The sequence below is a fragment of the Melanerpes formicivorus genome, unplaced genomic scaffold (assembly GCF_026170545.1).
Source record: "Melanerpes formicivorus ecotype bairdi unplaced genomic scaffold, bMelFor1.0.p_v2 SCAF_19, whole genome shotgun sequence".
Classification (NCBI taxonomy): domain Eukaryota; kingdom Metazoa; phylum Chordata; class Aves; order Piciformes; family Picidae; genus Melanerpes; species Melanerpes formicivorus.
Window position 1 is genome coordinate 6,009,951 of NW_027142371.1, and position 24,810 is coordinate 6,034,760.

Genomic DNA, 24,810 nt, shown 5'->3' on the forward strand with positions numbered 1-24,810 from the left:
GCAGGGGATTTTCTTTACTGCTGAGTAGACACAGACTTATTTTATTTCAAAGTCAGTATTTCTGTGGCTGATTAATGAATCTCAGTACCTAGGATAATGAGAACAGAAGTAATTTTCAGAGATGTCAAAATCAAAACAATTCAGAATGTATCTCACTGGTCAGCTAACAGTTGAAGCATCAGCAAATTAGTTGTTATGTCTAAACATTTTATCTAGTCTGAATTTACTCAGTACCTTCTAACACAGACTTGAACTCATATTTTCTAACAAATGAGCTGTCATAGCAACCCTAACACTGGTTCTGTAATAATGTTCCCTTTCTATAGACACTCCATAAGCATGTAAACTTTACTTGTAGGGAAACAAACAAACAAACAAACAAGAAGCTTGTAATATATGTGAATATATTTGTACTTTCCCCTTCATTTCTTACCAATTCCTAACACACATGCTCTGACATTCATGGCTCACATTTTTCATGCTGTTATTCCCCGCTTTTATTTGGCTTGGGTTTGTTTTTAATGAGGTGAACTTTGCACAGCCCAACTCTAGCTCCTAGAAAATCTGTGTCTTAAGTGACCTGATTTAGTGATTTTTGTAGGGGGGGGGAGAAAATAATAACAACAATAATAAAAAAACCCCACAACACAAACCCGAGGCCTACATAATAACCATGCAGTGGTACTTGGAAACAGATGTTTAACCCCCTTTAAACTAATGAGGACAGGAATATGGAACGGACAGGAATATGGAACAGACAGGTCAGGAAAACTTCTGTCTAGGTTTTGAATTTGGAGTTATGGAAGCAGTGCAGAAAGGACTGGTGCTTCCACATGAGGGGAGGGGAGAAGGATGGCAATTCCCCGAAGATGAAAATTTCCACTGCTGTACTAGCTTCAAAGCACTTCTGCTTCACAGGCCTGCTCATGCCAGTGTCAGTCCTACTCCCTGAACTCACACAAGTATCCCACAGAGAGCAGGCCAGATCCTCTGTATGAGCTGCCCTAGCTCTATTCAAATCAATCTATTTACAGAAGTTCAGGACTTGGCCCTGTATCTCCTTTGCATTTAGCGGATGTTAAAAGACCCTAAATCCCCTTTTTTCAAGACATAAGATACACCAATTATTTAAGATCAGCTGCTGTGAAAACCCTAACTTCTGACAGAAATCTGACTAAACATAGATTACTCTTTTTTTAACCAACTTTGCCCATCAGTGTGTTCTTCAAATATAAAGTGTCTTCTGCTGCTAGTTTGAAGATAGATAAGGTTTTTTCAGACCACCACCTCTCTGCCTAATCTTGCTCTCATCAAAGTCACTGGGAGCTTTGCCATGATTTCAGAGAGGATGAACAAGACCCTTGTAGTCATGATTTGGCACTCACACTGGAAAAATGCATTAGTGATGGCTTTCTGTAGGAAAGATGCAGCAGGTTTTCTCTCTAGCTTAAGCTTCTTTAAAAAAAATCATTTTTTATATGATCTTAATCAGTCTGCACCCTTGCAGTACAGAGAGAGTCCTCTGCCACAGGAGCAAAAAAGAATCTTCTGCTGTATAAGGTTTTGGGAGACACAGTCATTACATGCAGAGGAAACTGGGTTTAGTGGGGCCCTAGTTCCCCTGGGGACTACCATAATATAAATTATTAATAATAAAAATAAACATTGGCTAGCTTGAACTTCTCTTCATTCCCTTAGAGCTTATTTTTGTGACAGAATTAGCTAAATAAAGCCTACTTGAAAGAATGTTTAATTGCAAACTATCCAAACAAAACAAAATGGAACTAATTGGTTCCTAAATATTAAACATTCAAAAGGAGATGGCTTTGGAAACAGCTGAAAGACCAGTGTATATTAGGATACACGTGGTGAATTGAGCAGTTAAGCAAAATGCAGTCTAAGCTGGACTCCATTTGCTTTTAAGACAGATATTCAAGTTTTGTCAGTCTGGTTCTGCCTAAAAGGCATTACTTCAAGCCTAAACAGAATTACAGCTGAATTCTTCTGAAAATAAAGAATCAGAAGAGCCAAACTTTTGTACTGACTTCTGGACATGGCTTGCCCAGGGAAGACTACAAAATCTACAATGATCACTACACCATGGAGTGCCCCTTAAAACTATTTCAGCCTACAAAAGATAGCTTACTGTTTCAAGTGCATTTTCTAAAGCAGTTATTTTCCTGGATGCTGGGCAGGGAGAGGTCACATAAACAGCTCTGACAACACATCTCTGAAGAGAGTGGAGATGCCTTCCATCAGAACAAATGATGGCAGATTTGCCTTGGCCTTTATAACCTTTCTTTCTTCAGCCTTCTGGTTGTGTTACTGCTGTTTAATTCAAATATTTCACAGTCAGCAAATAGAAAGAATCCAGTTGGACGTGTGAAAACTCCCTTTCCATATTCATTAAAAGTTAATACACTTGGCACACTTAAATCACAAGTAATTCTCACAAGACAAGAAAATGATCTCTCTAATGTGACTGAAATTTGTAAGCAAGAAAAATACTTCTTTGCATTAAAAAGGAGTAAGAATTAGATGAGTTATAACCAAAATCATACATTAAAAATACTACTAAAAATGTATTAGTAGCAGAAAACCTTTTCTTTGGAGGAACACTATGTGCTGTGACATAAAATCAGACTAGTGGAAAGCCACTGAAAGCACTCTGCCTGATCAGCCACATGTTTACTTCCCCACTTATCAATAACTGACATTAACAAGACTTCTGTCAGAGATAACAAATTCCTGGAAACATCAGGCTCTTCTGCATCACCCAGCTCAAGCACAAGAGAGCTACTCACTGGAGCAAAAAGGGCAGACATAACTGGAAGTGCTAAGCAGTAGTCGCTCACAGTAGGACCAGTTGAGATCAAACCACTTCAACATTTAGGCCAAGAGTGAATTTAATGTTAAGGTCCCTTGTAATGTTATCAACAAACACGGTCAGAGTCACTCATGAAAATACATTTCAGTTTTGCACACAAAAAAAATCAACCAGCTCTCTGTCTCGAACTTCCTCAGAGACTATGAACCCAGTTGTTTGTTCCCTGAGGACTCAAAGCTTTTACTGCAGCTAGCAGTCACATCTGGTTAGTGTTTCATATTTTTCATCATCACAAGAAGTTTTTCTTAGAACTCAGACTGCTTTACTCAGCAGCTGTGTGTAAGTACAACAACAAAACTCCGACAGGAGAGATAACTGAGGTCTTCTGCCAGTTTGTTTCCACCTCTCTCTACAGAAGACACAGGCAATCCTGGCAAAATGAATATTCTTATGTGAGTATTTTGCCAGCACTGCTAAATCTTCATGGATTTCATTTTTTTTAACATTCCTCTTAGCACTCATAGCTGTGCCAGAAGCTTTTTAACACAGATCTGTCCAGTTATACTGGAGAGCTTTGTTAGTTTAATTCATCTCTTATAGCTTTGAAAGGTATTAGTAGTCTGTAGATAACGTAAACAAATCATTCAATGTGAAAAGCATCTGTGTGTCTGTACTACCAGCACCTCACTGCTATCAGATTACTGGTGTTGGTTACTACAAAAGGTCTCCTAGAATGAATGGAGCAACTTGGTGAACCTGTGATTTCTATCAGCATAGTTAAAAATATCCCTCAGAGTTAAACCAACCAATACTAACACATGCACAAGTTTATGGTGTGCTATAACTGCTTCTATACTTGCATCTTTTGCTAATTCAGCCATGCTGGTGAAGGAAACCATTTTTTCAGTCCTTACTCAATTGAACTGAGGGTAGGAATCTGTAATACAGACAGGGACAGCAGCAGCAGGAGCTTGTTACTTTTTAGATACAAAGACTTTGCCAGTGTAGCTGTATTACTATAAAGCATCAGGGAAAGGAATAAATTATATTAGCAGACAACACTGCCATGTCAATACAGCTGCAGAAGCATTTAATGCCATATGTCTACATCATTAAAAGACCCTCAAACTATGACTATTATAGCAATACATTTAAGTGCAGAATGAAGGTTAGTATAGCTAACCCTCAGTACACAAGTACAGACCAATTCCAGTTCTTAGTTGATAAAAAAATCTGTGGGTAAGTCCTTCAAGCCTCATAAACCAAGATTTTTGTGATGTAAATTGACTTAGTCTGTGTTACCCAGACTCTATTACTTACCTATGAGCCAGTTATAATTGAGACCACTCCTGCAGAAGAGGATTGTGCCACTTGACAAAACTGGGTCCCCTGTAAGGAAGTTCTCTTAGCTCCCTTTCAGCATGTAAGGAGCAAATTGTAACACTAACATGCATGCTGACTCAAGAGTGTGAAGAGCTCTTACCCAAGGCCCATGAGCAAAAGACTCAAGGTATTAATCAGTTCACTGTACATGCTGATCCTTAGTTCCTCAGCTTCTACTGTGAGAATAGAATGTGGACAAACAGCCATCTTCAGAATGTGGTATGTAAAGAAATGACAGATTTGCATCAAGATCTAGTTATTAGAGCTTCAGCAGAGTCTAACACAAAATTGGATGGCCAGATGCAGAGTCCATACTCAAATCACTGTTGCTTCACTGATAATTTAAATAGTCCTGGTAATGGATGAGATCACCAGGAAAGACCTTTAAATTTCAGGACAAGACATAGGCAAAAGAGTTAAATATCAGAGTGCTGTGATGAGTCCGGTGATTTCAAAGGCACTATATCTGTACTGATCTGCTTTTTTGGCATCAGACAGGCACAATTTGTGAAAGACACAGTCATCGTGCATCTTGCCAGATGAGCCTGAGATGATGGCAGCAGTGTCCAGAATGCTGAGAGGTGCTGTGAGCACAACAGTGATAACGCCTTCCATTAAGGAGGAACCATGCCTGGCTGAAGAGGCAGAAGATAGAACAGTATGTCCCTGTGATGTGCTGTATCCCCTGGCAGTTTTCCCACAGTTGCAATATGACCCTCCAACCATCAGTGCATGGATCATTGATCTTATGAACTCATATTTGTGATCCTCTACAGAGAAGACATGGAGAATGTACAGCCTGGAGACCTTGCTGGCAGAAAATCACTCTTGGGTGATCTTCAAAATTCAGAAATGGCCATTCAAATACAAAATATACATGCTGACAAGTGATTCCAACAATATACTAATTCAGATTCAGAATTAAATCCAGATCCTGACACAGTAATGGCAGACAGTGCATTCAGTGTTCTAACAGAAAAATGGTGGTTTGCTCCATGTGACTTGGCTTACTCAGGAGAGATATTTTACAATAAACTACAGTTTTACCATATTGTAAAGATAATCTGACAATTACAGGTCAAAGTATACTTGCTTATTGCTTTAAATTAAACTAAAAGCAGTTAAATTCATACACATGCAAGAGGCAGATTCATCAGGTATTAACTGCAGCTCTGGAGGAAAGATGCTAGGCTGGGCAGACACAGAAATTCTGTCTGGAGATCTTACCAGAGGTGCAATATGTATTCTCATCCAAGCCTTCTCCTGCAGAGCACATACTATCATAGTATCATAGTATCATTCAGGGTTGGAAGGGACCACAAGGATCATTTAGTTCCAACCCCCCTGCCATGGGCAGGGACACCCCACACTAGATCAGGCTGGCCAGAGCCTCAGCCAGCCTGCTCTTAAACACCTCCAGGGACAGGGCCTCGACCACCTCCCTGGACAACCCATTCCAGGGCTTCACCACTCTCATGGGGAAGAACTTCCTCCTCAAATCCAGCCTGAATCTCCCCACCTCCAGCTTCATTCCATTCCCCCTAGTCCTATCACTACCTGACATCCTGAGAAGTCCTTCCCCAGCCTTCTTGTAGGCCCCCTTCAGATACTGGAAGGCCACAATTAGGTCTCCTCGGAGCCTTCTCTTCTCCAGACTGAACATCCCCAACTCCTTCAGTCTGTCCTCACAGGAGAGGTGCTTCAGCCCTCTGATCATCCTCATGGCCCTTCTCTGGACACGTTCCAGCACCTCCACATCCCTCTTGTAATAGAGGCTCCAGAACTGGACACAGTACTCCAGGTGGGGTCTCACCAGAGCTGAGTAGAGTACTCTTTAAGCTTGTGTTTTTGTTCCTGAGTAACCCAAGCTCAAGCAATTTTGAGATACTTTGCACCACTGCTTATTTGTTTTGCACTTCTGCTGTTTGTTTGCAGACAGCTGGGATGCCTGCACTGATTTTCTAAGGTTATTTGTTAACAAATTATGTTGGTTGCACAAGACATTGGCATGTGAACACTTCAGAAAAAGGGAGGGGCACAACTCAGCCTCAGTGGAATTAGAAATAAGACCAAATGACTTCAGTAGAGATACACAAAGGATATCTCTATTGTTTCAGTGGGAGTTGTGGTTAACTGAAGTAGTATTTCCTATCAGCTTTCTACATGCAAGACTCTTCAAAGATGACATTACCTTCAAGATCACCGCATAGGCTTCCATTTCAGACAACAGACAGCAAAAGCCCAGTGACAGATTTTCATAAAGTCTGGGCATCTACTACCATGCTAAAAGCATGAAAAAAGGCACACAGTGATGTGCAGTTGTAGATAGATCTGTACAACAATAACACTAAAGATGTGATGCTGCTGATGGAATTAAACTGATGCATATTTAGACAGGACCCATCCATTTTAACTGCTGCTTTGTTTTGTCTTCCACTGTAAAAACCAGGTAATTAACTTCCTACAAAGTAGTTGTCAACTTTCTGTAGAGATCAACTATTAGCTACATTTTTCACACATAGTTATCCAGCACCCACACTCCAGCACAATAACTCATCACATGCATTTGGAGCATCTCTGTGTGTCAGAGCTTTTTGAAAACCCTGCCCTACTATTTAAACTTTACTGATCTCACCAAACAAAATCTTTCCTTATAATATGGAGAAAACTTCTAAACCCTTTTGGTAAGATTTCAATTGCATAACATAAAAGTGGCAGAAATTCAGCACAGAGGTAAGCTGAAGGTTACTCAGATTACATTTGGTCTGCACTAGTAGAAATGTAAACCTATGCTAACACTCAAGCAGTAAACATTAAGATTTTAAAGCACACTGAGGTCTTTAAACAGCCTCCCTGCTTATCTATTGAATCCCAGTATTGGAGAATGAGTTTTCCCTCTTCAAGCCTGTGCCAATTTGAATCATAAACCAGAGGTTATGTAAGTGCAGAGAATTATGGAAAAAATGGAAGTGGAAAGCACACATTTTTAAAATGCACTTGAAAAACTCAAATGTAGCTGAACTGACATTATTCAGACTTTCCAGTCTTATTCAATACTGGATTGAAACCAAGCACATGAAATTTCAGGCCCAAAGGACATTTTAAAGAAATTATAAGCACCTATGTATTTCCAGTTTGCAATGTCTGTCTGGGAAAGCTCTACTGCCTAAAGAAAGACCAACCTATCCTCCTGTGGGGTCAGACAAAAGGGATGTGAGCTAATTAAGGGGATGCTTGGATCAGCTTGCCAACACAAGGGCTGATTCCACCCCAAAGAGCACCCAAACCAGAAATCTGGATGCAAATATCTGTGGTTTTCAAGTGAAATATGGATGCAGATTCAGATACAAATTTTACACTGAAGTTCCTTTCTAACCTGTGCAGACGAGAGCTCTAGGCCCAGCTCTGCATTCCTTCCACACCCAGAACTGGAGTTCTGCCTGAATAAGGAACGCAAGAGAGAAATTAATTTCTTATCTCTGTGGCAGATCTTGTTTGGGGATGTACATGCCTGTGAACCTGCCAAAACTCAGATGTGTGACATGGCATGCAGGCTAGTTCCAAACCTGAGGAAGGAGTTGGTCTCTTCTCTCTAGCAACGAGCACCAGAACAAAGGGACACAGTCTTAAGCTGTGCCAGGGGAAGCTTAGGCTCGAGGTGAGGAGTAAGTTCTTCACGGAGAGAGTAATTTGTCATTGGAATGGGCTGCCCAGGGAGGTGGTGGAGTCACCATCCCTGAAGGTGTTCAAGAGGGGATTGGATGTGGCACTTGGTGCCATGGTCTAGTCATGAGGTCTGTGGTGACAGGTTGGACTCGATGATCTTTGAGGTCTCTTCCACCCTTGGTGATACTGTGATACCGTGATTTCCACAAATTGCTCCTGTAGAACACTTAAACCAAGGTAAAACTATTTCCACAAGCATAAGTAACTGCTCTTAACACTACCATACCTAGGTAACTCCCAATACTTCTGTGACAAACAATGTTCATCAATGGAAAAGTGAGTATCTCAGATTTGTATAAAAAATGAGTAACAAAGGGAATAAATGATCTGTTTCCAAACTGAAGGCACTTAAAAGCATGGATGCATAGGGAAAAAAAAATCACAGAGGGAAAATACTAAACAAATTATAAAAGAAGGTCTCTCATCATAAGAATTTATGTCCACTATCCTCCAAAATCACAGGGTTCCATAATGGATACTGATGCATGTGGTCAAATTTTTCCATCACTCCAAAGGGACATGAACTTCACCTTGGCTTTTGACAAAATAAAATGAAGTTATGCTTCCTTCAGCTTCCCAGGCAGTACTATTTCAAAATCTGCAGACCTTCCAAATGCATGAATGGCAGAGAACTGTTGAAAAGAAATCTTTCTTGTGGATGTGTGCATTTTGGCCTTAATGTTCCCAAATTTTTTCAGTCAAGCTTAAACAAGGAAGGCTTACCAATGTTAGTTGCAGGTGCTGCATTTTATGTCTATGATAAAACTGAAATCCTAGTGCAGACACAATTCCATCAGTGGGTTTTGTTAGTTTTAATTAATTTGATCAAAAATCAGCATGAATGGTAGAAGGGAAATCTCTTTTTGCAAATAGAATATGGAATGGAATGGAAGAATATGGAATGGAATGGAATGGAATGGAATGGAATAGAATAGAATAGAATAGAATAGGAATAGGAATAGGAATAGGAATAGGAATAGGAATAGGAATAGGAACAGACCAGACCAGACCAGGTTGGAAGAGACCTTTGAGGTCATTGAGTCCAACCTATCATTCAACAACATCTAATCAACTAAACCATGGCACCAAGCACCCCATCCAGTCTCCTCCTAAACACCTCCAGTGATGGTGACTCCACTACCTCCCCGGGCAGCCCATTCCAATGGGCAATCACTCTCTCTATGAAGAATTTCTTCCTAACATCCAGTCTAAAACTCCCCTGGCACAGCTTGAGACTGTGTCCTCTTGTTCTGGTGCTGGTTGCCTGGGAGAACACTATGTGTATTCCCGTTTTGACAGTTCCTGAAAAAATTATCACATGTGCCAACCTGTTCTGCTGTAGCTGTGGCCTGCCTGGATGTTTTTCTTGTTGGTCTGCCCCAAACAGTATGCAAAACTCTAGGATAAAGGTGCTTTTCTTGGTCAATAATTAAAAGGATATATTAAGGTAATTCACGTTGCATTTTGTTCAGACAAATATTTTCATAACAGTCGAGGAAAGGATATGTTGAATAGAGTATCCTGTGGCAACTATTCTGAGAAAAAGAAATGCTAGCTAAAATCAAGGGCTTTGGCTGCTTTAGGGCTTCCTAGGCAAGATGAAATCAAAATAGTTCCTATATACATTCCCTCTTTTCATCAGCATGTCCATTTTAGTCAGTAAGAATGTGCTACTAATTCTCAGCATCAAAATCTGGCATAATTTTGTGTAGTCAAATGTTTCCTTACTTTCACAGAAACAACTATTACTGGAAGTTTTTTTTTTCCAAAGCATGTTGCAAGTGGAGCTAAGGAAATCAGCTAGCATCCTGCACTCACTTCAAGGAAAAAGCTTCTAAAAATGAGTCAGGATTTAATAAAAGCTGTCTCTGAGGTACGTAACTCTTGCTCATAATAGAATATTTCTCAATTTTCAACCTTGTATAGAGAATTTTAAAACACTAACAGATGTATGAAACAGAAAAGCAAAATTCTCCCCTATTCTCTGCTGTGTACACATATAACACACAAAGAAGCCAATGAGAGGCTCTAAAACATTTTCCACTAGAAAGGCAATTTGCTCATAATTCCTTCTCCCTTTAAATTGTTTCTGTGGCAACACATCTGGTGCTGTAATTCTGGGCCAGAACATTAACTACCCTAAAAGAAGTAGGTTATGTTGTTATTCTGGTCTGCAAGAATGTGAAGCAGAGAGACATCTGCACATACATGTAACCAGAAAACCCTTCTCACCTTCATAGCTGCACAGAATATTAGCTACTGATGTTTAGGCACAGCTTAACAGCACAAACTGAAGGGTGTTTCTACATAGGTTAGAGAAAACTCTTGTGGTGAGTACACATTCTATGAACCAGCTTTTTTTTAAACAATGTGAGAAGTGCTTTGGCACCACTGCTTCTGATGTATGAAATGAGTGAGGAAAGCATTCAGCTGATGCTATATTTCATTCCCAAGTCATAAATATAACTCTTCCTACATAATGGAGAAAGATTGATACTGCTTTCTATCATCTCCCCAGTACTATGCAAACATTGCTGTGTTATCACCAGAGATATGTCAAGAGCATAAGGCCAAAATATCTGAAGTGTCTGCTAAATTCAGATGCCCTTGTTATCAGTTAGCCACACTGAAACTTGCAGCCCATGCCTCTTTGAGCTCTTGATGACCAATAGATTTTACTGACCTTACCTAAACTGTAGAAATCTATTGATGCTTAACATAAGTCTTGGGCATCCCAGCATTCTCAGAATTTGTGGTCTGAGCAATTTAGTTGGAGAGAAAGGAAAGAAAAACAAGAATAAAAGTTTACAGCCTCAATTCAGTCTGCTAAGTCAACAAGTGAATAGTTCTCTTGATCACTAATAATCCTGACAAGTCAGTCTGAAATCTTAATGTCACACTGCATGACTATACTCCAATGAAAGCTATTATGGGCATTTTACTGCACAACTGAGACTGACACCTCAAGATACAAACTCTACTGTGGACCTGAGCTCTTGAGCTAAGGGCCAGAGCAAGCTGCAAGGGCTACTACATTCACTAAACTCATCCTGGAGCAGCAAAAGTTTAAACAATAATGAAAATGGATGTTTGCCATTCCATCAAGGAGAGCAGGGATGAATTAACGGAAAGAACACTTCTGAAGAGTTACAAAGTATCAGTGACACAATAACTTTTCCAATCATAATTGCATTTTAGGTTGCCTATGAAACAAATTTCATTATTTAATATGAAACAGCTAAATTCAAATCTATCTCAGCTACATATAAATCAGTTTCCTAACTACTCTTAACAGTATTTTCTGTATTAGTGACAAAGAAAACAAGATAGTCCTGGTCTTCTGACCCTCTAAATTAAAGATGATTGAATGCATTGGTTGGATGAAAACCAAGGTGTTGGGGCTTTTTTTCCCCCCTAAAAACTGAATAAAATTTATGGTCTTCAGGCATTTTGTCTTTGGAGACAGACTGGTTTAAAGCAACCTGTGCTCAGGGAGAATGAACTGGCAACAGAAATGGAAAAGTCGAAAGAAGTGAATCAAACCTGGTATTTCATAAATATGTATGTCCCATTTGTACTTCTGCAGGCACAAGCTTACGATCAGAATTAAACCCAGGACCCTGAGTACTTGTAGACTTTAAAGGCCAGCTGATGTGCTTTGCAAGACTTGCTGCCTGTATAATTTTGGATTGTCACCAGCCAATCACCTTCCAAAATCCAGTTCTGGCCGGTTGCAGCCTGGATAACTCAGCTCTGTCTGTTCCCTTTCTCTCAGCCTTTTGGCTACAATTGTGTATATTTTACTAATATTAAACCTACCATTCTACATAAAATATCTCCTTCACTTCCAGTCTAGCCTTTCTATTTATTTCATCCAAATGGCAAAATTACAAACCTTCTGAGACAGTTCTCACTCCCTTGCTTTGTCTTGTATAACTTTCTGTAAACAGAACCTCCATTTAGTCCTGGTGCACTGCAACTCCACATTATCACTCCCCAAACCTCTGAGAAAGAAACACATTCAAATCATAACATTCCCCTCCCTACAGACTGAGTTTCTTTTCCCTCTCCAGCCATAGTGGCTCTATTCCACTTCTCAGGTTCTTTACGAGGATATTGCAAAGGAATATTTGTAAAGGAGGTAGCTGTAGAAGGGAATAAAGTGATATTGGTGGATCTGATATTACAGGATTTCAACTCCCTGACTGGATTGCTCCTAAGGAACCCAGGGCTACAGTGAACATTGCAGAGGAACTGCACGGCTGCTCTTTGTCTTGACAGAAGGAAATCATCTCATCTTTATACTACCCCTTAAGGAATACCATTACATAACTCACTGTTTGGCCTATATTTCCCTGTCCCTGGCTCCATGCTGTTAACAAAAACATCACTGCTTCACAGCAGTTACTGACTGACTCAGGAATTGAGCTCTAGACAGGGACACAGGACCAGTTGTTTCAGGGAAGCCCTTTAACTCCTCTAAACAGTATCCAGACTCTAACCAGAAGAAGGTTGTACCTGGCTACTTGTTCACTACTGTATCATATGTGTTGTGTCTTACACATTTCTCTCTAGACCTAGGGCATAAATTAGGCTTGGCCTGCCATTCAGTAATGGCTCCATCCCATTTTGGCAGGTTTTCTGCAGCTTTTCCTGAACAACTACATGTGGTGCTTATGTCATCCACTCTGCAGAATTCAGAGCAGCAGCACGAAAGTGATCGACTGCATAAGAAATTAATATAGCAGAGAAGTTTCTAGTAGGCATGTTCCTTCAGACACCTGATGTATCTCCCCATTCAACCTGAAATGCTCTCTCAGATACATTTTGCTGTGTTTACCAACCTTACAAATTATCTTCCTCTGTTGTTTTGGTTTGTGTTTTCCTTCGTTTTGGGGTTTTTGGGGTTTTGGTGGTGGTGTTTTTTAATTAAGGCCTTTCTGTAAAGAATATGTAATGCCCCTCATTAATAGGTGTAGCCCCCATTTTACAGCTGTGAAAACACAGGTAGAGACGGATTAAATCTTGATCCCAACAAAGGAAATGACTGAATCAGGAGTTTTGAGTACTGGTGCTGTACTCTGACTCTGGTTCAATACTCAATAAATGGCTCAAGAACTATGTAACCTTATTTTTCAAATTCCTTCAAGTTTCTTTAGTTGATGAACAAATCTATTTCCATATGGTCCAACTTATTTAAAACACTTTTTAAAAGGGGAAATTAAACTCTGTCTGAAGCAAAACATAACTGGGCTGTGAACCAAAACCTCGATTCGTATTTGTGAGCAAATAAAATGTAATCTCTCCACAGACAAAAAGAGTTAACTAAAACACAACCAGTCCATACCATGACACCTCCAAAACTCGAACCCTACAGGATGGCATAAAGCCTGTCCTGCTCCTTTTATTTTGCCACCTGTTCCAGCCAGGCGTTCACCTCCCAGGGGATTCCTGGGTGTTTCCTGGTGTGGACATGTTTACCCCTGGATAAAAAGCTACCGCACCTCTTTGCGTCAGCATCCTCCCAAGCCTGTTGCTTACAGATGCCCGCAGACTCCTAAGGAGCCTACCCCCTACTGGTGAACAGCCTGTCCATAGATGACAAGTCCCCCTCTATAGGTGATCTGCCCTGTCTATAGCTGACATGCTCCCCTCCACAGGTGACAAATCCCCCCATAGGTGGCATGCCCTCCCTATAGGTGACTTGTCCCCTTTCCCAGTGCCCCGCGGCTCTCACCTCCACAGGAGGTGCCGGTGCCTCCCCGCTGCCCAGCGCGTCTCGGACACTGTCTCTCAACCAGGTGCCCGATGCGGCGTTACGGACGCGCCCCCGTCCCGTAGCTCCCGCCGCCGGGCAGGGCGGGGGTCGTGGCTCGCGCTCCGCCGGCGCCGCTCTTGTGCCGCCTCTCCCGTCCCGGAGCCGGGGCCAACACCCCGGCTGCCCCCGGGCGTCCCCGGCGGGATCGGCTTCGCGGTCGTCCGCGGCCAGGTTCTTCCTACCTGCCCTCTCTGCGGCGGGAGGTGCAGTACGGCTCCGCACCGCTCCCGCGGCGTCTGTCGGCGGCTCGGAGCGGCCGGGGCCGCCGGGAGGGCCCCGATTAGCCACCGCTTATCGCCGCTGCCTGTCACCCAGCTGGCCTCCGCTTCCAGGAACCCGCAGCTCCAGAGCGCTTGTTTGCTGCTGGATGCCGATCGCCCGGTCCCGCTCGCTGCCTCCCTCCCTCCCTCCGACCCCCCTCATCCTGGCAGGGGGGCTGGGAAAGTGCAGCGCAGCTCCAGCACATGCCGAGCCTGCGGTCACGGCCCGGACCCTCTGCTATTCATCACGGAGCATCCCAAGCGCCCCCTCGCTCACTCCAGCCGGTTTACTCCGGGCCCCACCGCGCCGCAGGGCAGTGACAAACCGGCTACACACACGGGGACACCCGCCCTTGCCCCCCGTTTATTCCTCTGTTTTCCGGCCCCCCTAACTCTTACCCTTCACTTCTTCTCAGGCACTTTCTTCCGTGCTCCGACTCCCTCCCTTCCCATCTTCCCCATCCAGCGCTCACCACTCCTCTCTCCTTACGCCTCGCTCTCTACCATCCCTTTTAAACCTTCCTCCTTTTACAATTCTCAGTCTTTCCCTCATCATCATCTTTCTTTCACTTATTGCCTCCTCCCATCCTACCCTCCCATAGGATCTCTATTAATGAAGAGGTGTAATTTGCTGTCTTGGATCCTATGTTAACCCAAGACTGCCCCAGGCCCTTTCTGCTGCAGACACTACTGACCTCCTTGTTGCTTCTTCAGGCAGGTATTGTACCTGGAGAACAAGCTCCCTTCTGCGAGCTTTCCAGACACCTTGTAGATAATCCTACCAAAAAGATGTGAAAATGTGTTTAGAAAGCAGGCTGAAGCCCTCCCCAGTCCCTTACCTCACCATAGGAACCCACACAATCAACCTTTTCTTTTGAACAATGCCTTGCCGGGCCTTTTGTAAACACCAATGCACTGCAGTGTTCCTGCCCTGGGCAGAGCACTTTGGGTTACGTGTCTCATCCCTCTTCCACCTTTCCCTGTTTGTCAGCACCATTTCCCCATAAGGTTAGCACCTGACCGACTGACAGCACAGGGAGACAGACACTCCCCATGACGAAAATGAGCTGACTGTACAGAATTTGGACATGGTTTTACAGTAACTTTATTACTAATAGTGTTTGCCCCCCTCTTGACCATACTCAGCAACATCTAGGACACATACTAGACTCTTCCATCACATTTCAGGAGGATAAATCACCAACTGACCCCTTGAACAGAGATTCCATACACTAACCTGTTAGAGCAGAGTTACTGTCTTCTTTTGCAGTACTTTGTGAAGATGATTAGGATTTGTATTTTTCTGTGTGGATGCCTAAAGGAAAGTCTTGAAAGAGGCAAGAGAAGATCTCTTGCACAGCTGAATATGTTTTTAAGAAGATGCATGAGGGAACTGACACACATGAAAGGGAGAGAAGTAAGAGACAAAAACAGATGGGCTGATGGAGCCGGCTGAGCAAACTACTCAAGCACTTTAGGATATATATATATATTGGAAAGAAGAGCGCTGAGATGCAAGTAAAAGTGGTTTTCATGGTGGATCTGGGAGCCAGTTGGGGTTTGAAGTGCCTTAAAAGACAATGGTGATACACCATGGAAAAGAACAAAGCTCACAGCTGGAGCACCGACCAAGACAAAGTAAGAAGATGCAAACACTTGGAGTTGTGTAGGCAATTACAGGATCTAATAACAGCAACACTATTAACTGGCCTCTTGATTTGTCTGGTATCTAGGGGCTTATGATCAATAACATCGTCTGCTTGAAGAATTGCCCCTGGCAAGCACAACTGCAGCTATTCAAGATGCAGCCAGCTCTGTGTCCTGCCTCTCTGCTCAGGTTTGCCAGTCTTAGAGGAGAGTCAGCAAAGCTGGATGTTTCCTTCAGCCTCAGCCCATGAGTGTGAATAGTGTCAGAGCAACTCATGCAGCACAGGACTACACTAAAACAGTCTGTGAACTGCAGCAGTTTCAGTACAGACTCAGGTCTCTGCGTGCCAGCTCTACAGCAGGATGGAGCACACAGAGGCTATGTTAAAGCAGCTTAACTGAATTTGCAGGAGTCCATTTGACAGAACACCAAATCTCTGTAGGAGCCCTACACAACCAGTTGACCAAAGAAACCTTCACTGTTACTGTCATTTCCTCCTAAACATAAGACTTTTAATAAATTTCACAGACCAGACCCTCAGCTAATGTGAATGACCAAGGTTCCATCGCTCCCGCTGCAGATGTCCCTATTTACTTCAGCTGAGGGTTGGCCTTACGCATTTTTATTCCAGTTTATTTTTTTGTGATCTTCATTTGCTGCGTCTTCATCTGGTGTGTTTATGTGGCTGGTCCTTGGTTTTCATTATTTTTAACTGCCTTTCAGATTATTTTGCTCTATGGTTTTGTTCACATTCTCTTTCTCCATGAAATTCTAATAAAACACTTGGCTACAATTTCCCCAAATTGAATACTGATGTTTAGTGCAGCTAATTATGTAGCGGGGTTCAAAGCCAGCTCTATAACGTAACAATTTACATATTCTTGAAAACAATGGACACAAACTCACAAATTATTGTTACAAACTAGCTTCACATTCTTCTGGAATTTCCTTTAAAAATACATATGTTTAGTGTTCGCACACATATGAAAAGCAGTAAATGCTCCACTGCTGGCACCAGGGCAATTTTTACAGTGAAACAAAACAAAACACCAAAAAAAACCCCCAAAACCAGACTCTGATGTCTCTCAGACCCAAAGGGATGTTAAAAAAAAAAATAATGCTAGTGTGCTTCTTCCAAGGATCTCAAAGCACTTTGCAAAAGTACTGCCCAAATTCAGCCACTCAATACCTATCAAGTAGTATGTCAATGATATACAAAGATGGTCTTACAATGAACTATTCAGGACGGTTACAACAACATTACACATTAGTGTTTCAGCCTCACTAGTGTTTTGGCACGATATGACTAATGACAGTTTCATTGTTTAAGTACTGAAGTAAGTAATTTTGGTTCCTGTTCTAAAAGAAGTGAACAACAGACAGCAAAGTCTGTGAGCAGGCCAGGCTTCTCACAAAGATCCAGATCAGACTGACTTGTTTGAGAGGCTGCTATAAACCATAGCTCTGTTTACAACAGTAATAGCTAATAACTCAGAAGTTAGGCCTAGTACTATGATCCTCTACACCAGGCTGACTGGCAACCAATCCTCCTTCTTACTGCTCTTAATGCAAGCAATATGTATGCAAACGCTTGCCTGTGTCTCCACCCCACCCTCTTTAATTTTGTATACTTTTAATTTTAGAATACTACTTAAATGTTAACAAACACAAAGTAAGCTGCATAGAAGTAGTTCATCTGCCAAACTATCAATGTATCGAGCAGGCACTTTCATTACTATAACACAACAAACTTCAGACCATGTTGTAACAAACCATCCCTACATCAAGAGTGTTTGCTCGGGGTTTCTGAGGGTGTGTTAAAGTGAGATTAAGCTGTAATTACACACAGCCAGAATTCTAAGCACATGATTATTTTTGTTTCTTTGTGCATCTCTCCGCACTGGAATTCATAGTTCATGGTATTATCACTCAGGAGGAAAACTAAGAGATGAGCCAACAGAAGCAAAAAGTATCTTCTAAAAGCTGGACACAACTGGGACGGTGGCTGAACTCATGGATTCAGCATTTCCAAATGTGACATACATGGAAAAAATGAATTGCTTTTCTATTCCCTTTAGCTTGTGCTTTTCCACTGTGTTTAGTTCTGGACCTCTCGCTACAAAGGCATTGAGATGCTGGAGCATGTCCAGAAAAAGGTAACACGGCCGGTGAGGGGTCTTGAACACAAGTCCTGTGAGGAGCAGATGAGGGAGCTGGGGTTGTTCAGCCTGGAGAAGAGGCTGAGGGAAGACCTCATGGCTCTCTACAAATACCTGAAAGGAGGTTGTAGTGAGATGGAGGCCTCTTCTTTCAGGACACAAATGACAGGACAAGAGGAAATGGACTTAAGCTGCACCAGGGGAGGTTTAGATTGCTTATGGGGTACAATTTCTTCACCAAAAGGGTCATGGGGCACTGAAATTGGCTGCCCAGGGAGGTGGTGGAGTCACCATCCTTGAAGATGTTTGAAAGATGTCTGCATGAAGAGGTTAGGGATATTGTCTAAGCATTGTGTACAGGGACATGTTAGGTTGTGGCTGGGCTCAAAGACTTTAAGGTCTTTTTCAACCAGGCAATGCTCTGATTCTAGTTTTACTATCAGCACTGCTTGGTTAATGATCAGTGATGTTCTGCTACTTTAGTGTATATTCAAACTCTGCCTATTCAGACTCCGTAGTTTGACTTACGTGCACATGGGTAACAACTCCGATGAGAAAAAGCCTAATTTAATGTGAACTGTCTACACAGAATAATAGTTTTTTATCTTCCTATCAAAGTTTTTGTTAACTATTTAACACTTGCCTAAGACGTTGCAATCTCCACCTCGCCATTTCAACCCGAACGGGCATGGAGAACCTTACACACGAATCACAAACACAGGCAGGGCTGGCTATGGGCACTACCCGGGTCGGTGTGGAGCAGACGCAGCCGGTACAGCCACCCCCGCCCGAGCCCGTGCTCGCCGCGTCCCCGGCACCGTCCCAGTGCCCGGCGCGGGGGGGCTGTGAGAGCGCGCTCAGCGTGAGTGGACGGCGGACAGCGCCCCCTGCGGGCAGCAGTTGCCCCAGCGCGGTTGAGCGGCCCGGGGTGACCCGGGCGCCAGCCAGCCCCGGCTCCAGCCCCGCCACAATCACCAAGTTACAGCCGAGAACCGGTGCTACTGCTGCAGCTGGAAGCAGCTATCCACTGCGAAACCGACTCCTTTTCTCACAGACAGGCAGGTCACAGAACCGCAGCGTGTCCTGCATTCACCTCCCTCCCATCCGAGCCTGGCCGGGCGGCAGGGCCAGCCGGGGGGGACACATTTGTTTGTGGCAGTTCCAAAGAAGGCAGGCAGAGAAGAGCAGGCGAGCCCAGGAAAAGGGTTAAGTTAAATACAAGGTTTCTGCCACAGCACCTGCGGAAGTATGGGGCAGGAGGGACCTGCTTACAAGAGTGGCAGATAAAGTCGCTCTGAGTGGTGCCAAAACAACACGCTGGCAAGTGTTCAGGCATCAAACCCTAGAGGAGAAGGGGACATACAACCAATACGGCCCAACCAAGCCTTAAAGTAAGGTACTGTGTAACAGGAGCCGCGTGTTTATAAAAGATTAAACTGTTTCAGACCACAGTAGCTTGTTCGCTTCAAGGCTCAAACGTTATCATTGTTTGATAGGAAATTACCTTTAACAACGACAAAGCCTAATAATTTGCTTTATAAGCATAATGTATGCAGCTATAAATAATTGTACCATCTATCAGCCACCGTTCTGTATAAAAAACGTTCCTTTGTAGGAAAAGGCACAAGTTCTCATTATTCAGTATTACTCCAGCTTCCAGCCCCTGGCACAGGGCATTGTTTCACTCACAGATAGAGATAACGTGCCTCCCAGACAAGCTTAAAAGCAAAGTCTTTATTTCAAAAGGTTTATCAGGTGAAGCTTTTTATCTAATTCTCTAAGAATACAACAAAATTTGAATTCTAATCTGTACCAAGTGAAGCTGTGGAGCAATTATTCCTTTGATCTCTCATAATTGTTCAAGTTCTAGAATAGGAATACTCAGCAAGTACTGGAAAGATAAACACGTAATGTTCACGCATTACTTGGAGGAAAGAAACACTGAAGTGTTATCTATTGACCTATACACTCCAAGCATCAGCATGGTTTCTTTAGAACACTTTAGCCAAAAGGATAAATCATTAAACTCTACACAGGTGTGTAAGCGAGATGTCAGCTGTGACTAGTAGAACCGTGTTTAAATAAAGAAGGATTTCAAGTAATCCAGAGTCATTGAACAGCAATAGATAACTAAATGAATGGGAAGACTTTAAAAGCCTTCGAGTTAGCAACCTCAGAGAGTAGGAATGATTCGTTAATATTAACTTGTGACTTGTTAGGCAAAGGATTTTCAAAAAGCTTCAGCAGTTTATCATGACTAAAGACCCTAACCTAGAAAAAATTACAGAAATACTCTACAGCCCATCCACTGCTAGGACAAACAGCATGCCTTCTAGAAAGAACTTACAACACATCCTCCATTGAGGATCTAATGTCAAAGCAAGCTGAAAGTCAAAAGAAAAAGCAACAGTTACAGCAGAAGTGAGAAAAACTGAAATAATTCACCAGATTCTCTTATCTAATAAATAGCTTTGTAATGGTCCCTTCTGGGGATTTCCTCAGTCTACCAAGCACATCGGTCCCAGGAGTCCAAACCAGGGCCAGCTTTCTGAGATCTCCATGTATGTTACACTCCCAATTCTGCAGTGTGACAGCTTTGCTATCCCTGATTACTGGGGGTTGGGCATGATGATCTCTGGAGGTTCATTCCAACCCCTAACATTCTGTGATTCCTGGGATATATTGCTGCTAGCCACTCCTCTCCACACAACCCTCCTAGATCTGGACAAATTCCTAGGCATAATACCTAAGTGCAATTTATAGGAACGGTCTGTGTAAGCATAAACAGGTTTCCAGAACTGGATGAAGATTTACAGAACACCAGAAACAAATGTGTATTTGCCAGGTAGCTGGTTACAAGAGCCAGCTTTTGCCCACAAAGCCAGATAAAATAAAGCAAAAATACAAATTAAAAGAAAACCCCACAATCCTAAGAAGCTATAAATATTTTATTGGAAAAGATCTCATCAATGAAAATTTGAAATAATTACTTTTATCACCAACAGGTAATATTGCATCCAAGTGAGAACTACAGGTGCCCTGATGAGGAGTGGTATGGGGAAAAGCTAATTACTTTGTTGACAGCCAAAGAAGAATCAAAACACTGACATTCTTCCATCTTAACTCTCCGGTTGCTCCTCTGGTCCATCCTACCTTTAAGAGGTGAAGGAGCATTAGTTCTGCAATTAACATTGTAAATTACCTACTGAGCAAAACCATGATTTCAAGTGTACATTACTTTGGACTTCTGTGCCCCAGCTTCTTTGCAGTAGATATTTAAACCCAAACATTGCAGTTCTTTAGGTGTTTGTTTTTTTGGTTTATTGTGGTTTTATTTCTAATAGACAAAAATTTCTCAAGGCTTTCCAGGTTCCTGTACAAAAAAATGCAATGATAAAATCTAGCCAGGAAAGCAGCAGTCCTTAGCTGGAGAGCACTTTTGAACCACACTCACATACTTGTACCTACATAGCCAGTATACTATTAATAGAATTATATTTTACTGCTGATTTCTGTACAAGAAAGGGAATAGACTTTTCTGTTACTGCTTCAATGCCAAAAGCAATTTCATGGCTGTACAGTTTTAAACCAAATACATTAGCTACTAAACCAGCTATTGGTTCCCCCCTCCAAGAAAATAACAATAAAATTAAAACAAATCCTCCCAAACCAAAATTAAAATCCACAAAATCCCACGACTGTCACAATTTCAGGGCAAGAAATGCATTTTTATTCTACTCCTGTTATTTCAATATTATTAATAAATTAGCTCAACTGGGTCTACTTGGTGAGCAAGGGGTATGCTTCAGGGAGTCTACACTAGCAATGGGGTCTACTTGATGAGCTTTGCTCTTGTGTTTGTACAGTGCTGTTGGTATGGATTGTCTTTCATCGTGGAGATGAAACCCAACAAATTACTCTTCTCAAATTCTTTAATGCCACATTTGTAAACTCACATACTCTGCTCAAGGATCTGGAGCATTAACAAAATATTATGAAAGGCATTTCCAAGCATTCATGAGCACCTATAAATAGTGCTCTACAATATTTATTTGCATTTGTGAACATCAGATGTGTTAGGTCACAAATGCTTTGTCCGCACCACTCGCTTATTAAGGGAAAGGTAAAAGCAATTTGAGTTCACTTGTCCTTAGTATGCAAAAAATGCAGTTAACCAAGCATATGCACTGCTTTGCAAACTCCCCTCTTTGTAGAGAAATGTAACTGGTATGCAAAATTAATGTACCAAAATAGCAGAAGGTACCAAAACAAAGCCTGTAAGTACAGTTTTGTTTTCTTCTTTAAAGCAAGCAGGAGAACCTATGCCATGACCTTCCTACTACCACACTTCAAAATAAAGCTTCTCTTTTTTCCTTCTTTTCAAAGATTACCTAACCTTTCATCAACTCCAATACAAGATGACAATCTACTGAATCTAACAATTACTCTTCTGAGCTAGGACTGACAGTGTAAAGAATAGTTTATGTCAAATGTAAAACCCCCATAATCCACTAACTGTACAAAAAAAGTTTAGTTGGGTCATCAGTAACAGCCCAACATATACAGACAGACATTTTCTCTGCTTTATTCTTGGAATTATTCTTTCAGCTCCCAGGAGAGCTGTATGGGAAAGAAGCATTATGGCAGAACCTCACTATACCTCATCATGGATTTAGTGATAGAATTTCCACACCAAAACAAAGGGGGGAAAAAAATGCCTCCCAAAAAAACTTATCCAACAGTCCAGAGATCAGGAAACCTAACCTGTCTTTCAGCTTCACAGAAGCTGGAACTGAACGTGCCATGAATAGTTTGATGAAGTCTGAATCAGGTTTTACAGAACTTGTGACTAAAATAGCTCTATAAGCTTGTATTACAGCTGGCACAAAAAAGCCTGCCTGCTCCCTACCTTTATCTGAAATCAAATGATCACATTCCTTCTTCATACATCAGCCTCTCTTGATGAAAGCAAGCCAGTGATTAATACTTTTTATTAGGTTGGTTCCAGTGACTTGAAATGAGTTTGCCTTCACTCCTTAAGCATGCTGCCACACCCACTGCATGGCACTCCAATCATGTCAGGAATGCACAGCAGAAAAAAAATTATCTTAGATGATACTCCATAAATCTATAGCAATAAAATTAGCTGCACAACAGCTTCAAGCACAAATCGTCTTCAGGAAGTTCTTCCTCCCTCTCTCCAAGAGTAAAGAGGTAAACCAACAGCTTTGAAATGCTGGAGAAGGCACTGTTCTCTGTCACTGGTACTCTCCTCTGTGCTGTCCTATAGCTCATACAGCAAAGCACGCTGTAGAAGACAGAAATGGAAAGCAGTCCAAACTCCTTTGCAATTTTGTAATTACAAAGTGACAGAATATGAAGTTTTATCCAAGTCTTGCTCACATAGCTGTAATCTATTCTACGTTACACCAGGATCACAGATTTTATCTAAATGCACAGAGTAAATTCTCTATGTATCCTTTTGCAGTGTAAGCCCCAAACATACTAAATAAAGCATGGGAAGACTTGAATTAGCCTAGACACTGTCTGACAGCAAACTATACTTAACACTTAACGATATCCTCTGTACTAATTACAGCTTGTCTTGGCTTGAGTGATAGCTGCAATTTCTTTGCCTTTGGCATGATAGGAGTACGACAAAAAACAGCAGAGGCTTAAAAGTGATTCAGCACTGGATGTTATTTTTTTCAATCACTGACTACCAACTGAGACTTGAGAACTGACTAGACCCACTTTGCCTCAACTGCAAGGCATCTCTGGAACACCTACACAAGGATATTTCACAATGAGTTCCCTTCTATCAGATTTATAGATTAGGGAGAGACCTGTATTTCAAAGGTTTGTTGACATACCTAGATTAACCTACACACTTTCTTCCTGCCAATGAATGTAAAATTATACAAGTGAAGAGCAATTTTTCTTTAGATTGCAATGCGTTTATGGTCTCTCTCCTAAGCAGTTTTGTGAGTTCCTCTCTCAGGGTAGCTAAGCAGATCTTTATGTGAAAATAATTGATCCACCTCAGAACTAAACCAAGAAACAAGATTACCTAAGACAACCACTCCAACATGTTACCAGACCCTGCAGTACTATTCGTGGTTAAAAAGCAAACAAACTCCACTAGCACCTTTACACCCAGGATGGCTGTACAGATGAATCCTGACAGTAAGCATTTAAACTTTTAGCCTTATTTATACTTATGTCATCTGCCAACACATAACCTGGTGCAATTTCTGTGTTAACATTCCAGGATGCCAAGATGCCTTGGTGCTACCCGCCTTCAGGGCAGCCTGGCCTTAGAGGCTCCTCACAAGGCGGCTGCGGGGCGCCGAGGCCTGGCGGGCTGCCGGACCCGCCCCACCAGAGCTCTGGGAGGGCGCGCAGGTGCGGGACAGGAGCTACCCACGGCGAGGGGTGCAGCTGGAGACCAGGCCGGCCCCAGTGCAGGGAGCTACGGGCTGGGGTGCAGCTGGAAACCAAGTCGGCCCCAGTGCAGGGAGCTACGGGCTGTGGCGCTTGGGGAGGAGAAGAACCACAATCCAGCCACCGCAGCCCTGTGTGTACACACCAGACCCAACCACTCCAGGGCAAAGGTTGCCAAGACACCTCCCACACCTGCTCCCTAGGCGAAAAAAAAAAAAAAACCACCAAAAAAGACTTCCTCAACACTCAGCCACCCCTCCCCCTTCTGCTCCTCACAGCACCGAGCGGACGCCTCCATCTTGGATCGCCGCCGAGCCAAGCGCAGGTGCGCGGCGCCCCCGCCAAGAGGCACCCTGCGCATGTCCGCCCGCGGCAGGTGCGCGGCCCCGCCCCCCACCGGCCAGCGCCCCTCCCTGCGGCGCAGGCGCTGTGAGGGGGCCTCGCGGTTGCCTCGCCCCGCCCCCGCGGCTGGCCGCTGGCTCGGCGGCGCGGCAGGTGCCAGGAGCCGTCGTGGCCCCGCCTCCTCGCCCCTGTCTGAGGGCGGA

The 24,810-nt window shown here is 42.7% G+C and overlaps 1 protein-coding gene and 1 long non-coding RNA gene across 3 annotated transcripts in view; one reads left to right on the plus strand and one right to left on the minus strand.

Moving 5' to 3' along the window:
* Nucleotides 1-14,441, minus strand: part of RIPOR3 (RIPOR family member 3) — a 55,788-nt gene extending 41,347 nt beyond the window's left edge. Inside the window, exon 1 of one of the 2 annotated variants that reach the window (XM_068149908.1) lies at nucleotides 14,414-14,441. The gene's annotated coding sequence lies outside the window, so the exon portion shown is untranslated. Of the gene's footprint in view, nucleotides 1-13,673; nucleotides 14,058-14,413 lie in introns of those variants that run through there. The other variant, XM_068149907.1, reaches the window with a different exon arrangement.
* On the plus strand, nucleotides 2,818-5,148 carry LOC137446882 (uncharacterized). Its single transcript, XR_010988747.1, has 2 exons — nucleotides 2,818-3,279; nucleotides 4,705-5,148. It is a non-coding gene; the product is annotated as an uncharacterized lncRNA (long non-coding RNA).
* Nucleotides 14,442-24,810: the final 10,369 nt, after the last annotated feature.